The sequence below is a fragment of the Saccostrea echinata genome, unplaced genomic scaffold, assembly GCF_033153115.1.
Source record: "Saccostrea echinata isolate AGI-Se365-2 ecotype Australia unplaced genomic scaffold, CSIRO_AGI_Sech_v1 ptg000001l, whole genome shotgun sequence".
NCBI lineage: Eukaryota > Metazoa > Mollusca > Bivalvia > Ostreida > Ostreidae > Saccostrea > Saccostrea echinata.
The window spans coordinates 18137696-18157001 of NW_026889750.1; the positions used below are offsets into that span (position 1 = coordinate 18137696).

The 19306-nt window shown below is 33.2% G+C and overlaps 1 protein-coding gene across 7 annotated transcripts in view; it reads right to left on the minus strand.

The window, feature by feature from the left end:
• Positions 1-19306, minus strand: part of LOC133186441 (cytosolic carboxypeptidase 2-like) — a 73594-nt gene that overhangs the window by 50983 nt on the left and 3305 nt on the right. For all 7 annotated transcript variants that reach the window (XM_061321708.1, XM_061321703.1, XM_061321693.1 and 4 more), the window contains exon 2: positions 2976-3072. The gene's annotated coding sequence lies outside the window, so the exon portion shown is untranslated. The remainder of the gene's footprint in view (positions 1-2975; positions 3073-19306) is intronic.

Here is a 19306-nt window from a genome sequence, read left to right on the forward strand (position 1 = left end):
ATTAAATTGACTTTTCCCACCTCTAAACTAGGCAAATCAAAAGTGCACCTAAAAAGCTACTCCTCTATTGTGAGATATTTCTGTATTGAAAAAGGAGTTTCACACTGAGTAGTATGGTCATTATTTACATAAACTTATTACTGTACAAATGAAGGTGTAATACACAGAGGTAAAAGTACGGAGAAGATTTAAATGAGCATACATAACTGGGAGGAGCAAATAATACGATACAATGAATACTTAACATCTAAGGAAAGGAAAGGATATTATGAAAATGCTTCATTTTTTTTTTTTTTTTTTTTTAAATCTTCTCTGCTCCAGGGTATTGTACAAACTAAATGCATGGTTATAATGAGAAAAGGGTGCCTCTTCTAAAATTGTGAAATTCATGGGTCATTGGGTTTGGGGTTCTGGCGTTAGGATTGACTCTATTGCTTATTTAGTGAAAATTCTTTAAAAAAATTTTTCTGCTTTTGGATATTTAATGGATAAACTAAGTGTATAATTATGATGAGCAAGGTGCCTCTTTCAAAATTTTAAAATTCCTGGCATGTTTATAGTGAAAATGCATTAATTCTTTCAACATCTTCTTTGTTGAGGTTGTATAATACTAAGGTTACCGTTAACATCCTTGGGCCTCTTGTATTGTAAATGGGCTTTGACAAGTATCAAAGCCTTTAGAGCAGCCTAAAATTTAATTTGCAATGACGTAAAATCTATATTTCTTTAATATTTCTTCAAAGTAGTTTGCTCATCTTTTAGAACCCTGCCTTAACTACAGAACCCCTGACCCAAGGGCCATGAATTTCACAACTTTTAGAAGAGGAACCCTTTAGAAGAGGAACCCTTGCACTTAGTTTGTCTGCTTAATATACATGGGGAGAAAACATTTTTAAAGAATTTTTGCATTTTTACTTTATGATCAATAGGGCCCCACTCTAACACCAAAACCCCTGACTCAGGGGCCAGGAAATTCAATTTTGGAAAAGGTGCCCTTGCTCATCATAACCATGCACTTGGTATGTTTGCTAAATACTAAGGAGCAGAAAAGCACTTTCAAATAATTAATGCATTTTACTATATAATCAATAGAACCCCATCCTAACATCAGAGCCCCTGACCCAAGAGCTATGAATTTCACAATTTTGGAAGAGACACTGTTGCTCAACATAACCATGCAATTAATTTCTCTGTTAAATACCAAGGCAAAGAGAAGATTTTTTTAAAAAAAGTAATAATGCATTTTCACTATATAATGAATAGAGACCCATCCTAAATACCAGAACCCCTGACCCAGGGGCTATGAATATTTCACAATTTTTAAAGAAGCATTCATCATAATCATGCATATAGTTTGTCTGCTGCATATACAGTCAGAAAAAAGAGCTTTTTAAAAGAATTGATGAGTTTCACAATACGATCAAAAGAACTTCAGAACCCTTGACCTTGTGTCATGAGTTTCACAATTTTGGTAGAAGGGTTAATGCTAATTACAATCATGCCAATAGTTTGACTGCTCAATCTCAAGGAGTAAAGAAAAAGATTTTTAAAAACTTAATTTTAATAGTTTTACCCTACCTCTCAGGTTCCAGGAGGGCAGGCTCCATGAAATTCACAGTTCATGTTACCCGGCCTTCACCCATAGATGCCTTAAGCCAATATTATTTGAAACTGGTTCAGCATTTCAAGAGAAGAAGTTGAAAATATTTAAATGTTAATGCAGGATGACAGACTAAAACAGAAAGCAATAGGTCATCTGAGTGACTCAGTCAGGTGAGCTAAAATATGATGTACACATCAGGCAACTGCATATTTTATTTAAGTACAATGCTCTGATGAACACATATAAATTGCATATCATTAGGCACATAATTTCCATAGAAATAACTATACTGTATATAAGGTTAATTTTACATTACCATATCAAACTTACAATGATTTTACCTCATTTCAAATTCATTCAGACACATGCTGTTGTGTTCAAGAAATAACTCTTGACTACTTTGAATTTGCCCATTTGCAGCAAAGACAAAATGGGCTAAAATAAACTAGGTGTGAAAATTTTCCTGTTACAGTATATACAGTTGAACTTTGATATCTTAAACACTGATAACTGATAACTAAATACCATGGATATAACAAACTGAGTTGGAAGCCCAATACTTTCTGTGTATACTATATTCTAACCTAAACATGTTAAGTCCTTGAATATATTTCTCAGTGTTTCTTGGCCTTGTCAAGTTTTAGATAACAAGGTTTGACAATATCATCTACTTGTTTAACTTTCATGTGATGTACATGAATTGTACGTACAAAACATACACTGAAATAGCAATTAAGTAAATTCATTGTAAATGGCATGTCAAAAGTATTTACTGTAAACTACAAGTAATTCAATATATATACAGTGCATCCTCATTAATTAGGACACCAATAAACCGGATGCTTCACCTTCCGGACAAAACTTGTGAGGAACAAGTTATATTTTTACATTCCAGGTATGTTTCAGTAATCCGGACACTTAATTAATCCGGATGATTTTCTTGGGAACACGAGTGTCCAGATTATCAAGACTCTGCTGTATTGTTGATTATCACTGACATACATACACTTGGTTGTAACTCATATCACAAAAATAATGATGGATCTGCTGATCAGCCTCGAGATTTTAAACTTTTAAGAATGACCTAAGCTATGGGTCATGGAATGCACTGTGACCTTGACCTTGTTACAAGAACCAGATGGAGAGGTTGTAACGAATCATCTGATCATAAGTAACAATCGCATCAAACCAGAGATTTTATTGTATATAATGAAGAAATGACCAGAGTCACCATATACAAGGTTGGACAGATGGACATACATGAAAGAAATAATGTGATTTTTATTATACCTCTCCCAAGCATTGTCCACATGAAGGGGGGGGGGGGGGTATCCATGATCTAAATCTGACATACTAAAACTGAAAGACTTACTCTTTAGTGTCTACCATCAATTCTGCTGCAATGGAACCTCCATAACTCCATCACACTCCATTACAGAACTGAAGAATGTGACAAATGAAATAGAGTCCTGAAATAGTAAAAAAAAATATGTAAAAAAAAAAAAAATTACACATTTAACTATTAAGAATGAAACTGGATGTTATGAGTAGATGTCTCAACTCTGTTACCATTAGGTACCTGGTATACAAATGCAAATCATCACTAACTAGATATAAAACACACAAACAACAGTTAACCTTTTGATTTCAGGGACAAAACCATCCAACAGTCACAATGCAGGCCAAAAATGGCTTTAAAAATCAATAGCTTAATTGATCTCTCTTACGGTGCTTTGTTTTACATATAATAGGATGCTGAAATCATGTACACAATTAGAGCAACAAAAAAAAAAATTACTACTGTATACTCTTGTCTGGACTTTAAAAAAAAATAAATCAAGATTTATATAAATAATTGACACTGAAATTATTGATGTATAGATAATTTTAATAATTCAGTGAAACCACACTGCCTAAAAGGATTTAAATTCTGATATGTAATGATTTTTTTTCACAAGTTCTCAAAATTCATATTGAGAGCTGGAACACTGAAATCTGAGACTGAATTTACTTATTAAAAAGCAATAATTATTATTTATCAATATCAATGACAACTTACTTTCACCTCAGAAATCATTTATAGAGTTCCATTTCAGTTCAAAACACCCATCTGGACAGATTTCACTAAAATGCCCACAAACTACAGATTTAGAAGGCAACTGATTTTTCAGTATTATCCATATATAAAAGTGCCAAAAGCTCCCCGGTAAAGCAACATCAGACCGACTCTGACCCCAGTCGTCTGGCAAAGATATCGCAAACTTTTAATCCTCAATCAGTCCTATCATGCAAGTGTATATACTGCACATGCTGTTTAATTTCAATCAGCTTATGAAATTAGGTGGTCCACGACTGTATATAGTCTCCTTTAAGTTCAGTGTACTAATCCTTAATCATTAGTGAATAGTGATAGCCTTTAACTACCCTCGCTACCTTTTCATGCTAGCAGCCAGTTTTAAAACTGTCAACTAAATGAAAGACCTCTTGTGAAAAGGCTAATTATGTATTTTTTAGGGGAGTTTTAAAAAGCCTATAGCATTTCTAAAACCACTTGTTCAGTTCTTAAGGTGGCTCGTACATGTATATTCCAACATCTGGATACTCTTGATGGCATTGGAACATTACAAAGTACTTTCAAATTTTCATTCAAAACGACACGAAGTGAAAGTTCTAAGCATTGAGCCAGATAAAATCGTATGACATTGTGATGCTTTTAACTGGTTAATGGACAGGTTATGGCTAATCTAACAAATCGGTAAACTTGATATAGCAGAGAGATTAATCTTTACTCAACAGGTATTCTGTGTATTGGGAAAAAAATAAAGATTTTGAACAGTCATTGGAGAGGACAGAAGATTTTCCTTTACTGAGTAGTTACCTATCAGTTTTAGCGAGAAATGATTTCCAAATTTCACATAGCTCTAAAATTTCATTTTTAAAGAAAAAAGGCAAATTCAAAACACAGAAAACATGTCACAACCACCTAGGTTTGAATTACTCGTAATTAACAAAGAAGATCTGAGCCAGCATTCTTATCCTCTATTTCAAAAATTCTAAAATTTCTGGCAAACAATTCCTAACGCGGTAATTAAATACCTATATAAATATATCTAGACGTTGAATATCCTTAAGACCCCTTGACATGTCTCCTCACAAATGTTATGAAGTAACCATATTCATTGTGCTTATATAATTCCTTGATTGCCTGCTAGAGGATTTAATATCTGTCTGAATATCTAGGTATATATATTTAAGACCAAAGTATCTGCAGCTCTTTGAATTCCTTACAACAAAAACTCTTAGCTAATCATTATATTTGCGATTCTTTATTCAATTCTTTACGTGGGGGCAGTAGCCGGGTGGTACCCTCTCTCTCACAGCTATTAATAGATCCACTCAGACTGGGGTATCAATGAGCCACACAGTGAAAGTATCGATAGGCATTGACATATCTGTAACTCTTTAATTGTGGTGACAAGGTCTTGCGGCTTGACACAGGAACAATTGAAAATTTCTCAGCAGGGAGGAACCTTATCTTCGATTCCCTCCCCATTAAAATTGATGAATGTTGTTTCATGCTCAACACCAGACAGACTAGCTCCTGATAAAAGTTCCCTTAAATAGTCTAAATAGACCAGAAACACCTGATAAATTGACATCCCCATCTTTTACATTTTGCAATCAGAAAGGGAGGAACCCCACCTCCCCTCACCTAATTTACTGTATTGTCCTTTTAAGCATATAGGAATATTGAGAAAGAGGAGTTGAAAGTGATCACTGGATGTGCCCTTACATATGAATATTAAAATGTGCCAAAGGATTTGTGTGGGGTTGGGGTAGGGGAACATTTAACTTCTTCCCTACCCATATTAAAACAACAATTGAAGACATCTGAGTCCATGAGTTTGGTAAAGTCTTGTTCAATACAAATGGCTGTACATGTATTGCTGCTCTGGTAAAATGTTCTTATCCACAGAAGTTGATTTTCTTTGCTAACCTTAAGTTTTACCGACTTCAAGAAACTATAAAGCAGAAATTGGATTTCAATGGCTGTAGCTTTGCAAAATTCTTGGCCAGTGTTAAGCATATGCATAAAAAACAAGATGGTATATGTAGATTGCAAACAATTCAATAGTTGGTAAAACGAAATTTTGAAATGCAGTCATAAATCATGCAGTCATAAATTACCCCCTCCCTCCCTACTTTAAATTTAGAATGTCTATAATGAAAGTAAAAAATATTAGTTATCTACAGGGGCAACCAAAATACTAAGTTTTATCTCTCTCAGGCCAAAAGAGTTCTAAAGACATTGACCAAGCAATATCTTACAGCCAGTTTGACCTTGACCTCAAAATTAAAGGGTACATCTATTTTTTAAGGGATTTCAGGGGACAATATCTTCCTATGCCAGAGTAGTGTGACCTTTGACCTTTTGACCTCAAAATTAACAGGGGTCATTTTCTTCTTAGAGGTATCAGCATATATGATGTTTGATGTCTGTCAAGCAAAGGGTTCTCAAGATACTGAGTGAACATTTGGCCTACTGTCAGATTCCCTGATTGATATAACTGGTGCAAAAGGGGACATAAAAAAGTTGCCAAAATAAATTAGATGCTGAAGTGTTTACCCCGTTCTGTAGATTTCAGTAATTAAAATGGTTTCTGTCTTTAATTTAAGCTTTTCATCCACAATTTTATGTTGGCAATACCTTGGCTTTAATTTTCTTATGTACATTTACATGTAGTAATGTTTAAAACTTTTTTGTTACATTATTATCTGTTTGTTAGCATGCACAATACATAAATGACACTTCGTAATATATAAATAAGTGTCCTCATCAGTGTGTAAGCATTAATACAACACAGAAAAAAAATTAAAATTTGGAGCATATAACACATAAGCATACTTTGAAACTTAAATCCGGGATAAATACAAAATTTCTGTGATCATTATACATGTAGTAAACAGCTCTGTAGATGGAAGGAGATACCTCATCAATCCATGGACCAATTCTTATAAATCCACCAAAAGTTTATAAACATATCTCAAATATTGGCATAAATATTTTTCATAAAAACTTCAAATGAAAGAAACTTGCCACTTTAACATTCACAGAAGCTCCCACTCCCAGAGTCTATCTGTACTTACCATTCATAATGTCTACACAATATATCTGTGTTTACCTTGTGTGAGAGAGCAATAACAAAAGGAAGAGATGAACTTAGAAGCCAGTCAGCTGCACTTTTACTCCTCCTTCTTAAGGTTGTCTCCTCCAAAAGACAAGGAGGACTATAAATAATTGCATCAAAGACCAGGAGATCCCTCAATGTCAGATGCTATTAATTTATCACTATTGTACCTGGTCGATGAGCTTCCAATTTAGAAGCATTTAATTCACACCTCGTCCAAGCTTGTAAGGGTATTAGGGTTTTTCCTTCTGACAAACACTTGAGGCACTAATTTTATCTCACAATGTCATACAGTAAACTAGACCCAGGATTTGTTGCATTAAACAGAGTATGTTGTAGAGTAAAAATAAAATGATTGAAATTAACTAGACAATTCTGACACATGCAAACATTTCTCAAAGACTGGAGAATACAGCACCATCAGTATCAATATCAGCTAGAAATATTGTTAAGTATGCTAAAGCATGTCTTTTTAACTTATTTTAAAGGTTATGGTCATAAAGATGTCATCAAAGATGATTCTTCTATGGTGACAAGCATAAACCATCATATGCACAAAAAATCATACACTTGGAGTAAAGATAAGAAACTATGTCTTAATTGATCAATTTTCCTAACTTTAAAATTGAGGTCAAAGATCATTTGTGTGTCCTGATACTAGTATATCACCTTATGATGACTCGTCCATACACTAAATAACATTATTTTGGATGATAAGATAAAAAAAAAAAGAAGCTTTTTTCTAAACACATCTACTTGCCAAAAACACAATTACCTTGACGCCAAGGTCAAAAATCAAGTTTATTTCTGGGTCAAGACATATTCTATAGTGATGCCACATGCACATCCCAAAAATCACGACCCTTAGTACAGCAATTAGAATTTTTTAACCTGAAAATGCCTTCTTGTCCAAAAAAAAAAAAAAAGAAAAAAAAAAGTAATTTGTCTTCAAAATGAAAGATCTGCAGTTCATGAAAGTATGCAACACATTGTGGTATGATGACACATGCAAATGCACACATGCAATCATAAGCCAAGGTTGAAAGATGAAAAAGTTACTTTTGGACAAGAAAATGAGAATAATCCAACATAAAAGAATGAACAATTTCTAGTGGAGATAAAATAATGGATAAACTGATGGCGAATTTTCTCCAAAGGTTATGAAAACAGATGATAAACCTCTGCTCTTTTGGGTTTACAGTAAAACTTGGTTATTACAAAGTAAAAGGAACCTGTGAATTTACTTAGCTATATCCATAATTTGCTATATCCATATAACTAGTTAAAGTATATATAAGGAATTCAGAATATACATATTTTCCTTCATGTATGACTGTGGAATATGTTCAGAGTAATACTAAATAAAAAAAAACTTGTTTGTTTGTGTGTTGTTTAACATCCCTCTAGAGAAAATTTCACTCATATGGATACACCACCACTTGCCAGTGGAGAGCTGCAAAATTTGACCTATGCTCGGCACTCAGGGCCATTGAGCAGTGAGGGGTCTTTTTCTGGGGATCCCAATAAAATTAAACTTTGTTTTATCCATATACTTGCCAAATATCCTAGCTTGTTCATAATAAACAAGATTTAATGTATATTATTCTTTCTTCTGATTTTTAAAAATATTTCTCATAATGTAAATTAATTATTAATAATAAATTTTACCAATAAAAGTGAATAATCAACAATCAGAACTTTCAACAAAGAAAAAAAATGTTTATAAAATTTGTCCAACGAATGCTTCCACAAGATTTTAAATGATATCAAACAAAATTTTGACTCATTTTCAAAGAATTCAATTATCAAGCAACATTCAAGTTTCATCATCTCCAAACCAGTTTTAGCCACACTGGATGAATACATGCAACTTGAAAACAGGAATGACACGATTTTTCATATAGTCTACAGAAATTAGCAAATGAAAGTAAACGTTTGCCACTGCTGTCAAGTGCGAGATGGAGTGACAATGTTGCTATTTCCAGAGATTATTATTCAAGATATGATGTATAATTTGATTCTGAGCATGTACATCATTATGTTATTGAAGGCAAGAAAATCCCGAATAATGACCGATTCCTTTCTGAAATGTGGCCATTTTATGTTAATGTTAAATCATCACAGCTAGACTTTGAAATTGCTGATTTATGGTAAGTATACCAGTTGAACTCAAATTCTTATAAAAGAAGAAATTTTGAGGGGAAAGAAAAAAATGACCAATCTGATTTTTGAAAGCCCTGGCATTCATGTATATTGAGATATAATGCAAAAAAAAAAGATGTTCTTGGTACTTGGGAAAACTTAGATGAAAACTACATGTAATAGTATCAGTCACTGAGTGTAGTTACTGTAACAATTGTTTACGTCTCCATACAAACCAACAAACAAAAAATTCCAATACCATGTGTACACTTTGTTTATGTTAAAAGGTGACACAAAAATGTCTCATGTATGTAGAATGCCAGTAAGGAATTCAATCTCAGAGATATTAAGTACATGCCACCCCGTGTAACATCCACTTCACTGGCTATTTATCATTATTAACCCCCTGATTTATGTCAGTTGAATATTTATAAGGCTTTTCATATTAAATCTCAAAATGGCCTGGTGGTCATCCACTTAAATACATGTAGACAAAATTTATCTGAGTATCAATCTTTTAAAGTCATATGTAAAATGGCCCCAGATAAGATTTAATTGTACAACAGATTATGTCCTATGATGACCATTATCAAAATCCCTTTAAAATTAGGAACACTTAAGATAGGCGTAATGACCTTGGTCCCCTCACAATTTTGAATAAGTAGAGGCAATTTTTTTTTTTTAACAAATAAGTTTCAATGCAAGACCACACTTAACAACCTTATATAATTTCTTTCATATTCGGTAAATGCCAAGCACAAAGAAATATGAATATGATGCATATTGGCGGAATCCAATAGCCCACTGGTAACTAAGTACATAATTAAATGCTAACAGATTTTGAAGATATGAACCCATTTTAAAAGCTAACGATGGCAGAAAATTAGTTGAACTATATTTTAGCAAATTACTAGACTAGTTACCCAATAATACGCAAACAATCTATATGTTAGTCTCCTCTTATATAACAATTCTTAATTCATTTCATTTATCACTAGACATATGATTAAGCTATCAACATAGTTTAATTAAGCTCACTTAAAGTGATCGAGGTAATATATCAAGTTATATCAGTATGAACTGTTTTCAAAAATGATTGATTAACAACACACAGATGAATTTAATGTACTGTTCATAAGCTGAACAAGATCTTGACGTCTAACATAGGAACGTTTTTTACGGAATTTATTATTCCTGACTATAAGCCCTTCTATAGGAAATTCTTATAAATTATATCCTTATTTAACTTTGGATTAATACAGTAAAGCTGGCTTGTAATGAAATTGGATATAAAGAAACCTCTAGATCTGTTATAAGGAAGTTATATCTATTCCATATCCTTCATTTAAAGCATTTTCTTATTAGGCCATCTTTAAAACACAGGCAATCTGAGATTACAAAGCTTACATCAACGATTGCTGTCTTTAATTAATTTTAAGGCAAAGTCCCACACTAAACTAATAATCTAGTAGTGACTGCATCCATAGATGGAACATTTATGCCAATTTGGTCTAATAGGGCTTGCAGTTACTTGGGAATGGACTTATCTAAAAACTTTAAACTAGTCACTCATCCAGAAAATGTAAGTCAAATCCAGCATTTGAAGCAAGTTTGAGAGTGTTCCTCCCTTGATGCATCATCCACGCAAGTTTGGTTCAGACAGGCTATATAGATTCTTGGTAATGGACCTGCTCTAAAAACTTTAACCTGGTCACTCATCCGGAAAATGTAGGTCAGATCCAGCATCTGAAGCAAGTCCAGTAGTGTGCATCCTTAGATGTATCATCCATGCAAGTTTGATCAACACAGGACTTAGTTGCTTGGAAATAAGATCTGCTCCAAAAAATTTAACCTGGTCACTCATCCAGAAAATGTAGATCAGATCCAGCATCCGAAGCAAGCCTGGTAGTGTGCATCCTTAGATGTATCATCCATGCAAGTTTGGTCAATATAGGGATTATAGTTACTTGTAAATGATACCTGCTCCAAAACTTTTAACCTGCTCCAAAAACATTAATCTGGTCATTCTTTAGCTGAAATTGCAACATCTGAAACCTTCACTGGTACAATGAAACATACTAGAAGCATCCTCTATGCATCTCTGAATAATATAGGGCATAGAAGTACTTGAAAAGAAATCTTCTAAAAAAAATTTAACCTGGGATCCTGACGTCGAGGGTATTACATAAGCTTCCCCCCCAACTTCGTTCAGGTGTGTTTATGACAGACACACATTTTATCAATTTAATATGTATCCGAGACAAATTCTTATGAAGCTTGAGGGTGACTGAAAGAGATGAAAGAACTTATTAAGCAAGAAAAATGGAACTTGATTTATTTTGTTAGTAATTTACTGATTAATTACAGTTTGGTATCATTTTTCCTCCCCACTGCACCCTGTTTTTTAACAGATGAGCCAGACAGGCTCAAAGGCTAACATAGGATTGCCTGGTGCCGTGCAGACATTACGTTTGACTTTGAAAAAAGATGTTAATTATATCTATTTCTTCATACAATCAACAGGTTTTATCTCCCTGAAATTTGAGTTACCTTAAATGCATTTCTGAAAATGAATCCCTTCATTATGTATAATCAAGTTACATTTAATATACAGAGAATCTTTCAAAGTAACAAGAATCAATTCAATTAAAGGTAAAAATGTCAAATGTTTTGGCGGTTAGGTGCTCCACATCAACCGATAAATAAATGACTTTCTGTACAGCAAAAGTAGCCCATGGTTAGAATTTTTCAAAAGCCCTAGTAACCACCTCAAAATATGGCCTCAAAGCCTGCCGTTTGGTGTTGCTAAACATACATTTATGTTGAAGAATTACACTGAACATGTTATTTTTCAACCAACAATTTAAATGCCAAAGTGTACATTATTTCATTTGAAAAACTCCAATACTGACAAACACAACAGCCCAAAGAAATGGTTAATAAAAACCTTTACTGCAATGATAATATATACCAATTGCAACAAAAAAAATTTTTCTTTGCCAAAGGTCACAATACAGACCCTGTAGTAATGGTGGAACCAATATCAAACACTGAAATCTTGAGCAACGCACAACCAATTGTAGCTTTACGGGTTAAAATATTAGTTATTATTGAAACAATACGTCATTGTATTGAAAAGGTGTAGCAGAATATGAAAAGATACAAGCATTTAATGACAGCATAGCTTGTTGACAAAATCTTTTGATTATAGATGTGATGATGTAAGCAAAATCTTTGTCTGTTTGCCATTAAAACATTAGCAGAGCAACCAAGGACTTAAAATATTTGAAACTTTTTCAGAAACGTTTCTGTAATACAGAAATATATACCCTTAACATTGCTTCTTCTAACATATTTTACTTTTTTTCTTTCGAATAAAGCCCTATCCACCTGCTGTCCACATTTACATACAAAATGAAGAGTAGTGGGAAGGGGGGGGGGGGGGGAGAGGAGGAACCTCAAACAATGACTTGGTGACAATACTTGAATTTTTTGAAAGAATGGAGTGTGTATTAAATTATGCTCTTCTATGGTTACTCCCTCAAGGGCAAGTGTTTACAGTGATTTAAAAGTGGAATATGAAAGTATTTAACAGATTTCATTAAAACTTGCATTTCAAAATGTATCTTTTGCATGAAATAAGCAATTATACAGACTGTCACCCTGACTATTTGACCACTTCTAAATAAAATTGCTTTTAAAAATAATTTATCCCAAAAAGATGGCTGTTTAGAGAATGACCTTGAAATAAACCTCACTATGACGATATCACTTTCTTACTTGCGATAATTTCTTAGTGAAAGACTGCTGAAATTAGAAAGCAGACATTTTATCTACACCTCCATAATCTCCCAGAGTAGAGGACAATTTTGCTGGATTCGGAAATACCATCTCAACCCATTCTGTTGACATAATACCTATAAAACTAATCATTTAATATCAATTAATACGATCCCTGAGCATTTTCCGCTTTCTACTCCTTGACTTCACTTCATCATTTCCCTTGAGTAGAGGCAGAGGAATCAATAATGGCTCTCTTTATAAGCTAGAGGAGAATCTCCATATTCTTGATAGAAGAAAGGGTACCTTTTGAACTTACAAAGAGCTTTTTCTAGATGCAGGACATTGGAAATCAATTTCACTGAAACTGATCGTGGTACCTGCTATTCAGAATGCAGACAAAATTGTGAAGAATTTGTTTGCGGCTTATCAAAAGACAAACAGACTGAGACAATTATTCAACATGTTCTGCTTTAAATGTACATGTCATTCCATAAAGCAAAAAAAAAAAAAAAAAAAAAGAAAGAAAGAAAAAAAGAAATATTTTACACACAAGACAAAATCAATGAACATTGTGTCAATTAAGGTTAACTTTTTGCTCATTAAAAATCACATTAGTCGGCAACATCAAATGGAGAGAAAATATTTCAAAAAGAGTTATGGATTTTTTTAATCAGTACTGGAGATTTAAAAACAAAAATGAAAAAATTTAAAATGAATTTCTACAGAAAACCTATAAGCCTGTGGTGCATCTCTCCCTCCCCCCATTATGTAATGTTTATCATTAGTCATATTTTAAGAGGATAGAAAATTTTAATTATCAATTATCTTGATCAAATCTTACTTTAACTTTTAAGGTATTTAAGTATATATATATTAGTTCAAATTATTACCGGTACGGGTAATGTATAATAAAAATTCCACTAAACATTATGTTTTTTTTAAGTAAGAAAAATTAAAATTCAGAAAAATTCACTATACTAAAGCCACACTTAATCAACATTACTTAACAACACACTGACAGTGATATTTATAATGGTACAAAAACCCAACAATAAATTCAATAATAATACTTACAGTACATATAAGTTTGCTCCTAAGCATATATATTTCACATTGTGTCAATTTCCTGAAGTAATCAATATAGTACCGGGCCCCAGTAAGTAATTTATTCCCTCCTCTTCACAATATATCTTGAAACAATACTGACATAAAGGCTTAAACACTGATTGTCCAATCCTGAATATTTTCACCTTCATTCAGCAAATGTAATCAGGAACCCCGCAAATAGACATACAATTACACCGGCTGATTACTGCTGTTTAAAAATCGCATGTATTGTTTGCTCGGTAAAGAGACTGCCGTTTTGGGTTGACAATGGCACCTTCCTCTATCAAACAGTTACTAGATTCGACTAAGGGTAAACAAACGATCTTGTTTGAAGTGTTCGGTCTAAGTGCACTGGGATTGCTTCGTATAGCTATCTGTCAACTTTAAAAAGCCATCGGGAGAACACAGGAATATTCATATATAGATATTGGATTAAACTTTTATATCGATGTTGACTTTGAAATCAGGTGTTATTATGTATGGTGAATAACAATCATAGATCAAACATCAATATTTATTCAATAATTCAGCATTATAAGGCATCTGAAAACTGCCCTTGGAATTTTGTCTGGAAGCTATGCAGTACAAAGAGTTGAATATATAATGAAAGTTTAAGGACGATTTTAATGTAGTTATCTATAAATTTGCTGAATCATAGACAATGAAATTGCACAGTTTGAGGAATATGTCCCCATTATTAAGTAAGCATATTAATTCAAGTGTCCTCTGACCTTAAATTATGACCTTGACCTGAAAAAATTTTCTGATCTTTTATTAAATATGATTTTTAGTTTATGCATACCTTGCATAAGTTATAATTAATATATGCCCCTAGTTAACATAATGGAAAATCAGACAAACTATATTATAGATGTCACAGAGTTTGTGACCATCTCAATGGGCAGCTTTTAGTCAATGTACAGGACATAAGGGTAAAAGAACTTGTAAAAACTAAGGACTACAATAGGAGAGAACTCTTTACATTTATAAAAGTTTTCTCAATGCTACCTGTTTTTTTTTTAAAAAGTAGAGAGAGAGAGAGAGAGAGAGAGAGAGAGAGAGAGAGAGAGAGATTCCATTAATGATTGCCTGAATTATGTGGCTGAAAATAATAATCAAATAATAATACACAAAATTTTTGATGTTGACCTTTAAGCATATTCAAACAGCTAGAGCACAACTCTTCATCCAACATGTTCTATGGGTGGAAATGCGAGCCAAACTTGTCCAGGGGTAGAAATACATGTACATTCTCCAAACAAGAATTGATATATGTAAGAAGATCTGCTTCAACATTTACCTATGATAAAACTTGCCTCAATGTCACTGCCAACACTTTAAAATAGTTCACTCTGTTGGTGAAGTAAAAGTTGGACTGGATTAAGGGGAGAGAAAATATGCCTAAACGAGGATTTTATACAGAGATCTGATTTGCCTCTTTTACATGTACATGTACCAAGAACCTTGCATCAAGATCACCAACTGCATAACCATTACCAATGGGTGAAGTATGAGTCAGATAGGGTGAAGGGCGAGGGAAATAAATATGCTCCTAAAAAGTAACACAGTACCGAAAGATGGATATCATAGACAGACCAATAACTATACAGTTGTCACAAAGCATGGCCCTTATTAAACGAGAGGCCTATCGACCACATCACTCACCTGAGCACTTTGGCTAGGAAAAAGCAGAAATTAGTCATTATTGAAAAGTTTAAACATAAAAGTGGTCTAAGGAAGGGGGTTGGGGGGGGGGGGGGGGGGTGTTCATGATTTGAACAAACCTGAATCTATACTACCTGAGAATGCTTCCATAATATAAATATGACCTATCAAGGCTTTGCTGTTCTAGAGAAGAAGATTTTCAAAGATTTTCCCTATGTAATTCTATATATGTAAAACTGGCCCATTGTGGCTCCTCCCTAGCACCAGGGTTCATGATTTGAAGAAATTTGGATCTACACTACCTGAGCATGGTTTCACACAAGTTTCAACTTTTTTGGCTAAATGACAGACAGACAGATGGACAGACAGCTAGACACAGGACAAAATGTGATCAGAAAAGCTCACTTGAGCCTTTGGCTCAGGTGAGCTAAAAAGGCAATCTTAAATCTATAGAACATGAAATTTTTTTAGTTAAATCAAAAATGATAATACAGAGAATCCCTTGCTTCAAATAACACAAACTAAATTCATGCATTTATTCACGGAACTAAAAAAAACTTTAAGATAGTAATTTGATTTGTCATGGTGCAGCTAGTTCATTTCAGGTAAATATGTAGTCACTAACTTTTTATTAAAGAAAACTTGTTCTATTTTAGGTTCTGCAGCAATATCTGTGACCAAAATAGCCATGCAAGGTTACGGACTATAACAATATCAATTACGACCAGGCCTGCTTGTTTTCCTTTCCATTAAATTACCCTATTGATTAACCTTTATGGACCTGTTCAAAGTAACTGATATTCCAAACTTCATACATTTTTAGCAACTTTCAAAGAAATCAAGAGAGTTAAAGCCTTTCAATTTTGTATGTCAAGTACCCTAGTTGCTTGACTTGTATATCTCTATTGGTGATTTTCAGGTCAACATATATGACCAAATGTCTAATGATCTAAACAATTTCACATTTCAAAATATTGTTTTGACAGTTTATTGGCAAAAGCACAAGATGATCTAATGTAATCACGCAAGTGCTGAGGTTAATCATAACTACCAACATTTATGATTTATATATATAAATAAACTGTATGCCTTTTAGTTGATGTGGTGTGTATTTTAGTAAAATAAATCACAGATTTATTAAAACACTGAACATATTTCTTTAATTACAACTTAGAAGTTCTGCAGGTTATTAAACTCCTTCCTTAACTCTAATTCATCATTTGGATGCTGGTCTGAAGTCGGGGAAGACAGGTACCCCCATCCCTCTACACAATGCAAAAATGAGAGTAAGAAAAAAAGATGAATGGCAAAAAAACAAACAAACAAACAAACAAACAAAAACTAAAAAATGGAAAAAAAAAAGTGGTGGAATTTGAAACAAGAGGAATAAAATGTGATCAGAACTGACAATGAAACAGAAGGGAGACAAATTTAAATAATTTGGCCTGGACTCCTTCGAAAGAGTTGGGAGCAAGAAGTTCAAGCACAATAATGTAAGTGTTGATCTGAAAGCTTCATGGACTGATCCTTAATTGATGTTGCACAGGACCTCTGTATGGAACAAAGCCTTCCCGAAAGACCAGCATAATAAAATCCTGATGCTAGCAACATCTACAGCATATTACAAACTTTTCACATAAAAAAAACCATCTGAGGACTGAACCACATGGAAGTATACATACACTCACACATTTTCTTTTTTACGAGTCTCAGAGGTTTATTTAAATGGTCTGTTATATGCAGAAGTTTTATGCTAAAACTTATGGATAATAAACTGCACCACTATTAAAGATTATCAATATGATCATATCTCCAAGATGCAAATTTGCACATTTAAATACTGCCAACTAAATTCTACCAAGATTTATTTCTATGTTAGACTCAATAATTATATGAAATGTTTTTCTGAACCTAGTTTAGACTGATTTATGCAGATCAAATGGTTAGGCTGGGTAATTATGAATTCATAATACTGATCCTCAGTTTTGATAATCAAGACACCATGCAGTTCAATATACTCATTAAAGTTCCTGATCCCTTTAAACACAATGAACTGCATCTCAGATTCTACAAATCTGTGGCAATGGACCATGATTCTAAATTTACAGTCCAGTGAGTTAATTATAAAAAAAATTGAATTAATAAATGTCAAGTTCTTAGGAAAACTAATTACAGTACTTTCTAAACGATGACAAAGCCAAACGATGAATATCTGATGAATGGGTTAATAATTCCTGATATTAAATATCGATAATATTAAAGACTGCATGCTGGTGCCTATGGTCTGGTCTTTTCTTAACATGACAAAATCCACAGCTGATATATGAACATTTAAAGCACTCTTTGAATGAAGAAGAATGATGAAGAATCCTTAAGAACATAAATGTGACTGTGTGTGTAAGCTAATAGAAGTCTAGTAGTCTGTCACCATTAGATGGACCTCATATTAAGGCAGCATGGCCATCAGTAACATTGCTTCATAAATGACTATAAAAAATCCATTCAATTTTCAATCAAACTTCAAAATATCAATATAATTTTTTTTTTATGATTGTTGAATAACTATAGGTTCTTGGATCAGAACTCTTACCTGAGTCACTCTTTTCTTTCAACAAAGTTTTAGATCCATTGATATTATGGTCCTTGTCTGAATCTATTGTGATTATATAGGCTTTGCTTAAAGCTTGACTTTACTGCATATACCGTACTTGATGATCTAAACAAGCTGTGGAACCAAAATGTGTGAATGCCCATAATAACAAGTAAAGCCTTTAAGTTATTTCTATATGTTAATTAAATTGTTTTTCCCCATTCATGGCCCAAGGGAATGTAATGATAAACAATCTTGGATTGATTAAATCGAATTATTTCCCCATCCCTTGGAAAGATTGGGGGAGAGGGGGAAGGGGAATCAAGGATTGATGCTTAGAAGTCATTTGCTATCTCTCAATCAAGTTTTGTCATGTCTACTCTAAACTTTGAATCATATTACAGTTGTAGTAATAATGTACAATTGTACCTTAATTTTTTTTTTTTTTTTTCAAATTCTTAATTAAATCATTTTCCCTTGGAATTAGAAATTGTCCCTCATCTATACAGAATAGCTTAACTTATTCATGCTGCTATGTTTGGTCAAAGATGGTGTAACAATTCTTGAGAACTTTGAAATCTGAACATTAACTGATCTACAAATACGAGTACAAGAAAATTTTGGGCTTCAGATCCTGTACACTAAAATTTTTAAGACTTTTTTTGGTTGAGGACACATCTGTGGGGATTATATACAATGGACAGTAGAAAACTGATAATTAATATCTTTACGCTGTCAAAGGGCAACATGTCTCCCATATACATATGTACGGCTTATTATCGACAAGTATCTGTCTATATTGACTCCCAAACTATTTCCCCATTTCTGATTTGTAGCCGTGGTTAAAGTCCCCAGTCCTGCAGTCTAAACAATGACTGTGTGTTCTCTTCACCTCATTGACACTTTGAGGAAAGACGAAAAAAATCAAATTTAAATCAATTTATCTCATTTGATGACATGCAGTCTTTGGTTATTCTGGTATTTTAACAAGGAATTTGTAACCCAATCAGACAAACTCTTCTTCTAACTTGTTCAGTAACTTGACGATCAAACATTGTCTCATTGATCTACCAGGACTGAAGGAAACCAAAAAAAGTAACACAGAAAGTTGCCTTACATTTAAGGGATAAATATTTTTCCTTGCAATTTAAAAACATGCTGGGAAAATAATCTACCGGTTATTTACTTAAAACAAGTCCGTTGAATGTTAGATCAATAATTTTTCTT